Genomic DNA, 14558 nt, shown 5'->3' on the forward strand with positions numbered 1-14558 from the left:
AAACTCCTGACCTCAGGTGATCTGCCCATCTTGGTCTCCTGAAGTGCTGGGATTATAGGCATGAGCCACTGCACTCGGCCATAAAATTGTTTAATTTTCATAATGCTGTGCCACCTTCATGATATTAAAAAAGCTTGAAATAATTTGCTTGGCCCTTTCTATGTTTGAATGATGAATTATATCTCCAAGGGAGTCAATGCCTCATCAGAAGCAAAAACTTCTTATGGATTTAATGCCTTATTGTTGCTCCTCAAATTTACATGTAACCTAAAGTTGTATTTAACTTACCAAAATTCACACCCACCCCTATTTTCTGTTGGTAAAAAATATGTTTACTTAATTTATATTAGGCTTAGGCCAAGCTTCAGGAAACCTCGAGGATTCAATATTTGCAGGAAAACTGTGTTTTGCAATGCTGCAGCAGAGTGACTACATAACGCAATAGAATAAATACCCTCCTTGTTGCCTGCCTGTCTGACTTGTGGTCATGCCAAATTTATATTTATTCCTGATAGACTTCATAAAATGTCCAACATGTTAGGAGGAAGAAATATTTCAGCTTTCAGCAATTATTTCACAGTTCTCCTTTCCATCAAGTATTAGCTAAAAAATTTGAGGGATGACCGTATTACTTAATTTTCTCTACCAATGCACCCACACAAAAAGCACAAGGCAGGCTTTAGAACCAGACATAAGTAGTTTAAATTCTGGTTTTACTGCTTACTAGCAGCAGGATTAAACACAACACAATATTAAGCTTTTGTATCTTCATTTATAAAACAAACATAATGACTTCAGTCTTATTCTAAAGACTCAGAGAAATAATGTATTCTATGAATATCACGTGGTAGACACCTTTTCCCTTTCTGCCTTTACTCATCACTGTAAACCACTCATGCCTCCCACCTTATGTAGTCCATAAGATTCCATGGTGCCTCCTATAGTGCTTCTCCATTAATATTTACTGAATTCATTATTTTGTCGATAGTATCAAAAACACTTCGGAGCTTTATAAACTATGGCAGAAATATCTGTTATTGACTAGCCAAATTACTCTCTCTCTTTCTCTGTGTGTGTGATTGGATTATCTGATATATCCTTATAAACACAAAACAAGTTGATTTAAATATATAATTATGGGAGTAGATATAATTCTTTCCTTTCAAAATTGCTGCTTACCTTTCCTCGTTACCAGTCATTCAATTTATCTTTTAGAAACACAATTTGTTAGAATATTTATGAATTATTTATCATTGTTATCTGAATACTATTTTTCTGTTAACCAGAAACAGTGGTTTGAATAAACTTGTAGGTAAATATGATTTATTATCTATTCTTTAAACAAATTGCTGTGTCTGTGCATCTCATGTTTTTCCTCTTTAAACCAGTGGGTTTCAAATGACATCAGAACTCTTCACAGCTTGTTGTAAGAGCAGAGGCCTGGGCCCAGTTGGATTCAGTAGGACTGGAGCAGAGCCTAAGCATCTGTATCTTAAGCAAAGAAAACAAGTCTACGAGGGATTCTAATACACATAAAAGTTTAAAAACCAATGACACAAACCTTTATTTTTGAAAATTGAGGTTATAAGCTTTTGTAAAAAGAAAATCCAATTTTTAAAACCTTACTTTGTAATGACAACCCTTAGAATCAATTCCTGTCATTCAAGTCATATTTAGGAGTTATTTTAGTCTCCTTCCTTTCCCTCACTTCGTACATCTAATCCATGGAAGAGTCTAGTACTTTCTTTCTCCAAGACATATTCTGAATCTGCCCACTTTCACCATTCTCCATTGGCATCTTCCTCATCCAGGTAAGGAGCAGTGCAACAGCTTTGAATTGGCCTTCCGGCTCCCCTCTTGATCTGCATTAGCACATCATGTCAAAAAGCAGCAAAAGTAATCTTCTTGAAGTGTTAGACAGATCATGTCACTTCCTAGCTTACAGCTTTTCCATGGCTTCCCTCTATACCTGGAAAAAAACCCAACCTCCTTCCCATGACCTATTTGTTTCCTGCTCATCTCTCCAACCCAATCTTGGACCACCTTCCCCTTGCTCAGTGTGCTCCATCCCCCCTAGTTATCACTAGCAGCTTTCCCATCCCAGGGATTTATATATATTGCTTCTTCCAATCTTTATGGGTTTGGTTGTTTCCTTCTTTAGGTCTCAGCTCAAATCATTTTCCCAGAGCAGCCTCCTCTGACAACCCATTCCAGGTAGAATTCCCCTTTCTTCTACTATATTCCCTATCTCAGCCCCTTACTTGTCTGCTGCATAGCATCTATGACAACTTATAATTACTTTATCAAAGTCTATGTTTAATTGATATTTATCTCTCTCTTCTATGAGCAGGTAAGCTCCGTGAAGGGAGGAAGCTTGTCTCATTCCTCATTATATTCCCAATGCTCCTTGAATCTTTTAGGGAATGATACAAAACATTAGCTTGTTCCACTTCCCCTCCACAACCCTCATTAAACATATCTTTGTATTATCTTCCTTACACTTACATCTGATGGACAAAAGAAACGATATAAAGTTTTTTATAGACTCAGAAAAAGCAGTTGATCGACTTGGTTTAAGAGGTTTACTTTTTCAGTAAAAGGCTTTCACTGAGTCACATGGATGGCTTAGTAATGGAGCTTGCAAATAAAGCTTAGCCTAGAGGCTTAACGCTCCTTTAAACATCAAAAAAGGGTGAAGAATATATTGAGGAAGGGGAGTAGAAAATGTTAGATTTAATACATCTCAAAACTTGAGGCAGGAACCCTACAACAAAGAGAGAGTAAATAATCTGTCATCTGTAAGGAAACAACTAGCAAAAAGGCCATCTAGCACAAAATACTCCCACTAAGTAAAATATCCACTAAAGTCTAAAGCCCTTTTTTTTTTTTTTTTTGAGAAGTAGTCTCGCTCTGTCAACCAGGCTGGAGTGGAGTGGCACAATCTTGGCTCACTGCAAAATCCACCTCCTGGGTTCAAGCGATTCTCCTGCCTCAGCCTCCCAAGAAGCTGGGATTACAGGTACGTGCCACCATGCCCGGCTAATTTTTTTTGTATTTTTAGTAGAGACAAGGTTTCACCGTGTTAGCCAGGATGGTCTCGAACTCCTGACCTAGTGATTTGCCCATCTGAGCCTCCCAAAGTGCTGGGATCACAGGCGTGAGCCACCGTGCCCGGCCCCCACCAAAGTGTTTTACAGGGATCTTCTTGTTATGCCATCATTATGAATCCTTAGCAGGAGCGCCTCAGTACAAAGGTGTCAAGGAAGTTGCTCGGCACCACTAGGTTTGCCTAAGCAGAGACTCTAGCCATCAAAGCAGACTGCCAAGGTATATGTCGATGGAGAACTCCCTGCTTACAAATTAAACTTCAACATTTGTCCCACATGCCAATAGAGTAGCAGATGAGCTTTCTTGAAAGGAGCATTTGCAAGAGGAAAGTGCTAATAAGCTTTCCAGTAGTGAAAGATTTCCTTGACAGTTAGAGTCCTCCTGAGGCCCTTTAGATGGACTCCAGAATCCAGTGGCCATAGGGGTGAGAGTGAGACAGGCAGGTAGCAACAAGTCTTGCAGAGTTCCACGTTCCTTCCCATCATGAACAAACCTCTATTCTTAGAGATATTTCTCCTTTTCATCAAAGAAGTCTGTACTGGATGCTGCCTGGAAAACTCCCTTATATTGCTGAATTGACTCTAGAGGATGTATAGCTGACAGAGCAAGAATATATCCAGCTGTTGAAGGCTAGCCATCACTTTGTGGAACATAATGCTGAGAATACAGTAGATTTTTTTGGTTAATAAACTTTTATGTTGAAATAATTTTAGATTTAAAGAATGGTTACAAAGAAAATACAGAGAGCTCCTGTGGACCCACCTGGCTACCCCTAATATAAGCATTTTTACATACCATGGTATGTTTCTCAAAATTAAGAAATAAACATTGGCAGAACATTATTAAACCACAAACTTTATTAGAATTTCATTAATTTTTTCTACATTAGGCTTTTGATGGCTCTGATTTTCCAAGAAGAATATCTCTGAGCCAAAAGTTCAAAAGGGCCGTGGGTGGTAGTTCACACCTGTAATCCTAGCACTTTGGGAGGCTGAGGTGGGCAGATCACCTGGGGTCAGGAGTTCGAGATCAGCCTGGTCAACATGATGAAACCCCATCTTCACTAAAAATACAAAAATTAGCCGGGAGTGGTGGTGGATGCCTGTAATCCCAGCTGCTTGGTAGGCTGAGGCAGGAGAATCTCTTGAACCTAGGAGGCAGAGGTTGCAGGGAGCTGAGATTATGCCACTACACTCCAGCCTGGGCCACAGAATGAGACTCTGTCTCAAAATATAAATAAATAAGTAAATAAACTAGACAGCTCTGCTTGACTAATAACAACTACTTGGGCCAGATGAGAAACAAGACATTAACATTTTATTTAAGGTACTTTGTTTTTTAGAGACTATCACTGTATGAGGCAACCACAGAACAAGGCTTTGAAACACTACATTCTTGTTGGCTTCTGTTTTTTGTTCCCCCATATGCCAATTTTCCTCTGAGTGCAATTAACTTTAAGTCCTGGAACTGTGAGTTGAATCAAGAGAATTTTTCAGAAAACACCCTAACAACTTCTAAAAGTGATTTCCTACTATGTACTCAGGGAGCTAAGAGGGAATTTTAGGAGTCCACCATTGGATTATTTCTGTCACTGTAGGACTTATCATGAAATTGGTGCTCCTCAGCTTTCTTCATGGATTTAATACTTGCCTCAAATAGACCAGAATCTTGACTTATCAGCAATAATATTTTACATTGTACAGTGCTTTGTGTTTCACAAAGCTTTCCCACTTTTGTTCTCACTTCATTGTTAAGCATCCCAGTGAGTGATCCGATTATCACTCATCAGTGAATGTTCTGTCCTCTGTGGCTTAAATAACTTAAGCTTTAGATGTGCAATTTCTCAAGGATACAGAGTAAGTGGCCAAGTAGAAATGAGACTGCTTATTTTTTTCTAACCAAGCAAGTTCTTGGTCTTAAAACCAGCCTAAGTTACAGCAGAACTGCCCTTTGTGTTCTGGGGAGTCTTTGTGTGCTTTCTTATCTTTAACTCTAGAAATGGCCTCACATTTTAATCACATTCCAATGTTAGGGACTTTCAAGTGTTATTTGTCTTTGGCTATGAAGTCATTTGGTCAAAATTAATCTGACAGTATGGGGCTTTCTTTTTTTAATGAAATCATAAAAAGAGGCAATAATAAAAGGCTTCTCATTGTCAGCAAGGGGTTAACTATTTTAACTCTAGCTGTTTTCACTGGAAAGGTTTTTCTGTTGTAATGTAACTAGAACACCTAGTTTTCTTCTATTCTGATCACCATTTTCTAGACTCTTGCTCAGTCAGTTATATTTATAAGTTTTCCCTAGTCTAACTTTTGTTTATGGATGAGTTTGCCTTTTCAATATGGTTAGGGGTCAAGCAAGCTTTTTTTTTTTTTTTTAAGACAGAATCTTAGTCTGTCACCAGGCTGGAGTGCAGTGGCACAATCTTGGCTCACTGCAGCCTCCACCTCCGGGGTTCAAGCAATTCTCCTGCCTCAGCCTCCCAAGCAACTGGGACTGCAGGCACGCAACACCATGCCCAGCTAATTTTTTTATATTTTTAGTATAGATGGGGTTTTGCCATGTTGGCCAGTACGGTCTTGATCTGCCTGCCTTGGCCTCCCAAAGTGCTGGGATTACAGGTGTGAGCCACCGCACCCAGCTTCATGTAAGCTTTTTATCCTGGATTTCCTCATTTGCAAAGCACTAATGACCTCAGGTTTTCCTACTTGCGGTACTGTTAGAACTTAGACCCAATGAGAGTTGACAAATACTTCATTTTAAAAAAAACACTTGGCAAACAAATGATGAGCAGTGGAAAGGCCCTGCTTGAATGTGATACAGTAAAAACTAGCTTATGTCCAGGCGGTAAAAATCTGCCTTGCCATTCATCAAGTTGGTACAATCTCAGATACAAATAAAGCCAGCTGTCCATTATCAGGAAAGAATATGTTTTCAAGTCATTGCAGCTGTATATGTCATAAGCACCTCCTTCTTTATTGTGTTTTTACTGAGAAACATGTTCTCCAAAATCATAGACTATCAGAAACTTAAGAGTTTAAAATGAGAACAGTAACATTAAATTCCCCACTCTTGCCTAGAGGATCTGAGTTACTGTGACAGAGAGAAGCAGCCTGGCATTCCAACCCAGGTGCAGAAAAGTGGGCACAGAATACAGTGTTCCACATCTTCCTTAGCTTTGTAATCTTCAAGGACACAGGAGCTTGAGGCTACTTTGCAGACTAGTTTCGATATTGACTCCCTTATGCATTGGCCTGCTTTGCTTTGAGCCCATTATTTACCTAAACTCTACCTTCTCCCAAACCCTAAAATAACCACCCTGTCCTTTGGGGAGAGCTGCTCTCTAACACTCCTCTGTTGTCCAGTCTTCCTTATTGCAATGGGTCAATAAACCTGACCTTGTTGGACTATGGGTTTGTCCCTGGCGGTTTTAGCCTCTTGAACTAAGATAGGTGGTCAATAGGCTGGTTGGTTTTCCAGAAAAAAAAAATTCATTGAGAAAGCACCAGTGTAAGAATCTTTCTGAGGAAAAGAGAGCTGAGTCTCTTGAAGGTTGCTGTTTCAGGTTGTTTTCTAAGTTGCCTGTCCTCCTGCACAACTGGTTTAATCTTCCAGTTAAGAATGAGGAAGTCGATCTGGTCGGGCTCGGTTGCTCACACCTGTAATCCCAGCACTTTGGGAGGCAGAGGCGGGTGGATCACTTGAGGTCAGGAGTTTGAGACCAGCCTGGCCAAAATGGTGAAATCTTGTCTCTATTCAAAATACAAAAATTAGCTGGGTGAGATGGCTCACACCTGTAGTCCCAGCTACTCAGGAGGCTGAGGCAGGAGAATTGCTTGAACCTGAGAGGCAGTGGTTGATTACGCCACTGCACCCCAGCCTGGGTGACAGAGCAAGCGTCTGTATCAAAACAAAAAAAAACAAACAAAAAACAACAACAACAAAGTAATAATACATCTAGACATGGGTCTCCTTGGAAAATGGCATTCAACAAACTTCTCAATCTTGGCTATAACCTGAAAAAGATCTTAAGCAATCAAATGAGTTAAGCTTTGGAAGGAGAGCTTCACTCATGATATAAAGCCTTTCCTTGGCCACACACTGCTAGGGAGGGTCCCATGCCTGTGACTGCTAAACGGCTAAAGTTTACTTCTTGGCAATTCCTTTGGTTTTATCTCTGTTCTTATTTCTCCTCTTATGTCTGCAAACAAACTAGAAAACTTAACAACTTTTTCTATCCACTCTTTAAATCATTCTAAAAAATCTTGATTCAGACTTGAATTGTTCCCCACAAGCGACTTCCTCTACCTCTTAAACACGTACATGCTATTTGAAAATACCTAAGCAACTACCTGTGGAGAAAAATTGAGATTAAAATAATTAAGTTGGGCCGGGCACGGTGGCTCACGCCTGTAATCTCAACACTGAGAGGCTGAGGTGGGCAGATAATGAGGTCAGGAGTTCAAGACCAGTGGGGCCAATATGGGGAATCCCTCCCTCTCTACTACAAACACAAAAAAATTAGCCGGGCATGGTGGCACATTCCTGTAGTCCCAGTTACTCAGGAGGCTGAGGCAGGAGAATCACTTGAACCTGGGGGGCGGAGGCTGCAGTGAGTCAAGGTCGCACCACTGCACTCCAGCCTGGGTGACAGAGCAAGACTTCGTCTCCAAAAAAATATTAATAATAATAATAAAGTCATAGCCTTTAAGGTATTTAGCCTGCAAGGCCCCTGACTTTGCTTCTAACTTGTGTTATCTTGTGCAAGTCTTTTTACCAGTCTGTGAAAGTGTAGATTGTTTCACTCTGTATGCACAAGTTCTCTTGAATCCCGAAACTTTGCAGACTTTCTTATTTGGATCCCAGAGGCCCCTGTAGCTGAGTCAGGTTTACTTTAAAAAGGTTTACTCAGGTGCCTGACTACTCCGTACCATGTGAGGGCGCTGTGTGGTTCTGAATTTCACTGGCCATTCACACAAGGATACTCTTTAAGGTACCCACCGGGTGACGTTAACCTATCAGTAGTCTTGTCTCAGGATAGGGGCTCAGCTCAGCTGTGACCATGTTGTGATAGATCCTGGGTCCTCAAACAAGAGAGGACCCATAGTAAGAGACCTATTGGACAAGAGAACAGAAAGGCTGTGAAAGGCTGGTTATATAGGGAGGTTAGTGTGGCTGGTAAACCAGAGTGGTTCCAAAGGAGGGCCAGCTACTGTTGGAAGCAGAAGGAGGCCTGGACTAGTAACCAGCAGTGCTTCACGCTTTTCCAAACTGAAATGTAAGAAGTCTTAAAGGTAAGTGGCTAGTTAAAAAGTAAAATGCCGGCCAGGCACAGTGGCTCACACCTGTAATCCCAACACCTTGGGAGGCCAAGGCAGGTGGATCACCTGAGGTCAGGAGTTTGCAACCAGCCTGACCAACATGGTGAAACCCCGTCTGTACTAAAAATACAAAAATTAGCTGGGCGTGGTGGCAGGTGTCTATAATCTCACCTACTTGGGAGCCTGAGGCAGGAGAATCACAGGAACCCGGGAGGCAGAGGTTGCAGTGAGCCGACATTGCTCCATTGCACTCTAGCCTAGGAGGGAGACTTCGTCTCAAAACAAACAAAAAAAGTCAAATGCCAAATCGGATGGAGGAGAATCCAGTCAGTTCACAAGGGTAACTAGTTAAAAAATCCAAGAAGTTCTGAGCTACAAAGCCTGTTAATGTGAGGAGGCCAGATGACTGGTGGCAGCTGTGGACCCCTAGGTCTCATGATATTGGGGAGGATTCATATCTTCCAGGTACTGCCTATTTGATAAGCATTCAATGGTAGATGTCTGAGGGGTAGAGACTGTAGTTAACATGGAACTGTTTTAGGGGTGGGCAATTGCTCACTAAAGTCAATTAGGTTCAGTACTCATGCCATTTGTGGGAAAGGAAATTGCATGGATATTCCTCAAACTGCACTAATGTACCTTTTAAGCCTGAGACTAATAGGGGAGGAGATATGGATGTAGGTTTGGTTGGAGAGCATTGAGCTTATCCATAAAATGTGGCTTGGGTTGGAAATAAAGTGGTTTCCATGGAGTTACAAAGTTTGACTAAGCAAAAAGTTGGTGGCTGGAGTAAATGTGGTACCTGTGTTAAGTCTGAAAAATAGCATTTCTTTGATGTCCACCAGATAGTGTCACAACTGCCACAGGAAAATTTATCCAAAACCTAGGGGTGTCCAAAGCTTGGAAGAGTGTAAGATTTTCAAGTTTCCCACATCTTGTTCTAAGTCAATTTCAGGTGTTGTAAAGAGTTTCTCAATGGTTACCTATTATGTCAGGTGAAATCACTAGGAACCTCTGTATTCCAGGTGTGTCCAAAAGAAGAGGTGAACACAAGCCTCTCGGAGCAGGGTCTCAGGAAGACAATGCCCAGGTAAACTGCCCTAACTGCATCCATAATCTTGGATTTTGTCTTTGCTGTGGGTAGGAATTCATTTATCGCCCAAGCCAGATTGCTTTCCTCAGTTTTAGTAACAGCTGAAAGTCCTTCCTGAGGGCTGGCAAGGCTAGGGTTATCACAGAGGTATAGTTTACTGAAGATCCGTGACCTCCAGATTTGAAGGATCAAGAGTAATTAAGGCATGGGCAACACTCTGATCTCAGTCATGTGGCAGAGATTGAATCTCCATTAGCCAAGCCCTGGAATAACTCCTGCTGCAAGTTACTATCAACAAACTCAGTCTGTCTGGCTTCCCAAGTGAGTCTCCCTTTGCTATAGCTGCTGGGATCTAAGCTACTTGTGCAGTTATATAAAATGTAGAGGCAACTCCCTTGTCTCTGTGTTTGTAGTATTTGTAGCAATAGAGCACTTGAAATCCTGAATATGAGGAGAAGGGCACTGTGGGACACATAGATAGGTCTGGTGGCACAACTGCAAAAATAGTGGGTGGATCTGGTAGTAGTGCTGATGAGATTAATAGCTGGAAAGATCCTAATGCCAAAGTCTCAGTAAAGTAAAACAAAATTTTGCTTATCTTTGGGTAGCTACACAGGAGTGGTCTTGTGAGATATTACCCTCCCTTTAGCAGGGGGATATCCATCAACAAGTGGCTTATGGTTGCTGCTGGCCTGTTGGACCAAGGTTTGAGTCACGAATATGCTCATTCTCTTTCATTAATCATCATGTTGACTTGGAGACAGGTTTACTCAACCACATTTCTCAGAAGGATGAAATGAGAGCATGAGGATGGGAGATAGAATGTAGGGTCTTGCTGGTCAATGTCTACTGGGTCAGGTACTTCCTAGCAGCAGGGGAAAAAGCTTTCTGAGCCTTGGGTGCCATATTCTAGAAGCCTCTGCAGCATGACTTGACCCTCCATAAGTGCTAACATGAGCATAGCTGGTTGCAGGTTCCCATCTCCTGTTCAGTGGAGGTAGATGCAAATGTGTGTGGAGAGGAAAAGGTAGCAGACCTTTAGCCATTCTCAAATCTACTTACTTAGAGGCTGAGCAGCCATTGGGCTGGATCACCACTTCTTTCACTCCATGTACAGGAGGTCCTCAAATAATGTCATTTCATTTGACATTATTTTGTTATAATGTTGATGACAATCACTGATTCTCAGCCAGGGCCACTGTCTGTGTGGAGTCTGCACATTCTTCCCAAGTGTGCCTGGGTTTTGTCCAGGGACTTCAGTTTCCTCCCACACCCCAAAGCTGTGTATGTGAAGTGAATTGGTGTGTCTACATGGTTTCAGTGTGGGTGGGTGTGTTTATGAGTGTGCCCTTTGATGGAATGGCATCCTATCTACAGTTTCTCCCTGGTGCCTTCAGCTGCCGGGACAGGCTCTGGCCACCTGATTCCAAACTGGAATAAGCAGGTAAATACTTATCCTATTTTTCTTAATGTTTCTTAAATGTATGTATGGCTCACATTTATTTCAGTGTTTAATATTAGAAGTGGTTTGGTTTTATTTGGAAGTTTGATATTTTTTGTGACCAGAAGTATGCTATGGGAACTTAATTCTTGTTTATGTCGATTAGCCTATGGTCAAATTGGTCTTGTTATATACTGTTTGGTACAAAGTCACAGTTTCTAAGAGTTTGTGATGTTAAGAGAAGAATTGCTATACCTCTTCCTGGACTTAATAATTGAGCCAATGCCATTGCCCAATAATACATATGCATAGGGCACGTATCTGATGAAAGATCCATTGCTTCTCTGTGTGTTACCAGACTTCATGACCAGAGCTTTCAGTCTGCCCCATGTTCCCCTTCCTTAGTAAGCTGGGACCTGAAGAATGTTGCTGTTCTGTTCCCTATGAATTTTGAGTTCTGCATTTCCATATTTAGTTATAGCTGAACAGAACAGCTGGACAAGTGGGTGGTATTGACAAGAAATAGTCTAGGACGAAACCAACATGGGCACTGTAGCATCAGAGCAGTTACTGTTTGAGATTATAGGGCTAGTATTTCTGACCTGGTGGTTTCTCTGCAGTGCTAGTCTTTACAGGATCAGCTGAGTTGCAGAGCTGCCCTGTTTTCACTGAGCCCTAGAATCTGTGGGGTTGGCTTCATCTAATCCAACTGATCAATGAATGGGCTTGTAATGGGAGAGAAAGAGGCAACTCTGGTTCCTGAAGCTGAAGCCTTCTATCACTTCTAATTTACTTACAAACTGGCAGAAACCTGTAGAGTTAGCACTATCTTGTGGGTGGGGGTGTTGGGAGGGGAGGAAGGAAATGAGGAAGGAAATCATGCTCAGATCTTGAGCCTAGGAAATTACCTGGTCAGTATAATCAATTTGAATATGTACCAGACCTTGGATGTAATGGACAATTGGTTGGCTACCTCTTGAATTCTGCATTTGATTGATACAACTCCAGTGTCCATCTTCAGAATAAATCTCTTGCTTTTTTTTTTTATATAAAAATATATTTTTATCTTTGTCCTAATAACTTTATTTTACTTTAGGTGCATACTATATCTGTCATTTCTCCCCATGTTATCCCTACCCACCCTCCTGAACCCCACTGTCTCTCCTCTACCCCCCTCAACTGCCCCCAGTGTATGTTGCTCCTCTCCGAGTCCATGTGCTCTCATTGTTCAACACCCACTTACGAGTGAGAACATGAGGAGTCTGGCTTTCTGTTCTTGTGTCGGTTTGCTGAGAATGATGGTTTCCAGATTCATTCAAGTCCCTACAAAGGACACAAACTCATTGTTTTTCATGGCTGCGTACTATTCCATGGTGTATATGTACCACATTTTCTTTGTCCAGTCTATCATTGATGGGCATTTGAGTTGGTTCCAGGTCTTTGCTATTGTACACAGGGCTGCAATGAACATACGAATCTCTTGCTTTTCAAACTGAGGTCATCTCGTTTCATTTCTCGTTTGTCCTGGTCTCCCAAAGGTCTGTTAGACTTCTTGTTGGAATTGCATATGGTGACAATGGCTGAGATGAGTAAGACCTGATGGGGTGAGGGCTAGGTACTGCATAAGGACTCTGAAGAGTTCTATTTTGAAAGTGTTGAGTTTGACATGCTTAAATGTGTCAAATGCCAGACTACAAGATCCTGGAGGTCAACAAGAGCCATTTGTCTTTGTAACTGAAGTGTCTAGCACCTGAGAGAGCAGGTGCACAAATGATTGAAATGGATACTCTTTTTCCAAAATCATTAACTTAGAGCTAGGGCATTAATTTATGCTAACTTATCCAAGATATAATTCTGATTCTTTTTTTTTTTAATTTAAGTTACAGGATACATGTGCAGAATGTGTAGGTTTGTTACATAGGTATATGTGTGCCATGGTGGTTTACTGCACCTATCAACCGGTCATCTAGGTTTTAAGCCTGGTGTGTGTTAGCTATTTGTCTTAATAAAGTTAGAGAATTTAGGGGAGATCTCATCATGTCCTCAGTAGGAGGTCCTTCTCTCTCTCTCTCCTTTATTTTCTGAGTATCTAGTTTTCCTAGTGTGCAAACTTTCATTCTGTGTGACTAGTTCTCCTTGTTTCTGAGACAATAAAATGAAGGCTTTGTTGATTAAATCACAGAGAATCTCTTCTTCAGATGTCTATATCCTGTATGTGGGAGTCCAGATCCTGGGGTTTTCCAAAGAACCTGCCTGCAACTTCCAGATGCCCTAGGCACAGAGCAAGTGAGAACTGTCATGCTCTTCTCTATAGGATTTTTACTGGAGTGGGTAAAAATCAGTTAGGTGCCTTAGATCCCAGAAGCTTTGACTTGTATTTCTACCATCTGACTTAGTTGGAAAAGATCATCTTGCTCACATTCATAAGATAGCAGTGAAGATTCACAAACTTATACCAATTCTGTTACAGTGCTACTGCTTAAAGAAGATGAGGTTTTTCCGAAAAATCAAATGTAGCTGTGCAGACATTACCATTTTGGGCTGACCTAAGGATCTGCTTTCCAAATTTGATTGTAATAATTACAAACAAGCTATCTCCCAAATATTGATTTGTTTGCATCTTTAAGAAAAGCCAAAGGTTTTGCCTTGCCTTCTGCTCCCAGCCAAATCAGCAATATTGCTTATTCCAGTGTGCAGTGTTAGATGGAAATAGAAAAAAGCCAGAGGCTCTTTGTCACTAGCTATGTGATTCAGTGTACCATTTTTTAAAATGCTGCAATGATTCTTTCTGCCCTTTGGAAAGTGTGCTCCTGTCTGCAGTTGCAGCTTTGCATTTTTTTTGACTGTTTTGCATGGACCACTTTGGCAGCTTGTGGGCAGTACAGTATAATGTGTATAAAGCTCTAAAATAAAACACTTGAGATTTTAAAGAGAATAATTAAAAGTATGGGAGAGATAGCAAGGGGAGAGATACCAGATGTAGGTGATGGGGAGGAAGGCAGCAAATCACACTGCCATGTGCATACCTATGCAACAATTTTGCATGTTCTTCACATGTACCCCCAAACCTAAAATGCAATAAAATAAATAAATGGGGGAAAAAGTATCAATTTTAAAACAAACTCATGATATAAAAATATACCTTAATGAGTTAAGTAAGAAGATGATACTTATTAAGCACAGGCAGGTTAAAGTTTAAAGACATCAGTGTGAACACTGTTTAGCTGGAATTAGGATATTAAGTTGGGGATGGTTTTTGGACAAGACGATATGGATATCCAATTAGTTGTCCACATCAGTTCTGATTTTTTTTGTTTAATGGATACAAGGATTGAAAAAAAAATCTACATTTCACAAATATATTGATTCACAATAAATTAAAGGTTCTTTAACTCACATTGAGAGGCAGAAACATTTGAATTCACCAAAGGTTTTTGAGTTAAAAGTCCAGTTATAGGCCGGGTGCGGTGGCTCAAGCCTGTGATCCCAGCACTTTGGGAGGCCGAGGCGGGTGGATCATGAGGTCAAGAGATCGAGACCATCCTGGTCAACATGGTGAAACCCCGTCTCTACTAAAAATACAAAAAATTAGCTG

Source organism: Cebus imitator, unplaced genomic scaffold (genome assembly GCF_001604975.1).
Source record: "Cebus imitator isolate Cc_AM_T3 unplaced genomic scaffold, Cebus_imitator-1.0 Scaffold289, whole genome shotgun sequence".
Classification (NCBI taxonomy): domain Eukaryota; kingdom Metazoa; phylum Chordata; class Mammalia; order Primates; family Cebidae; genus Cebus; species Cebus imitator.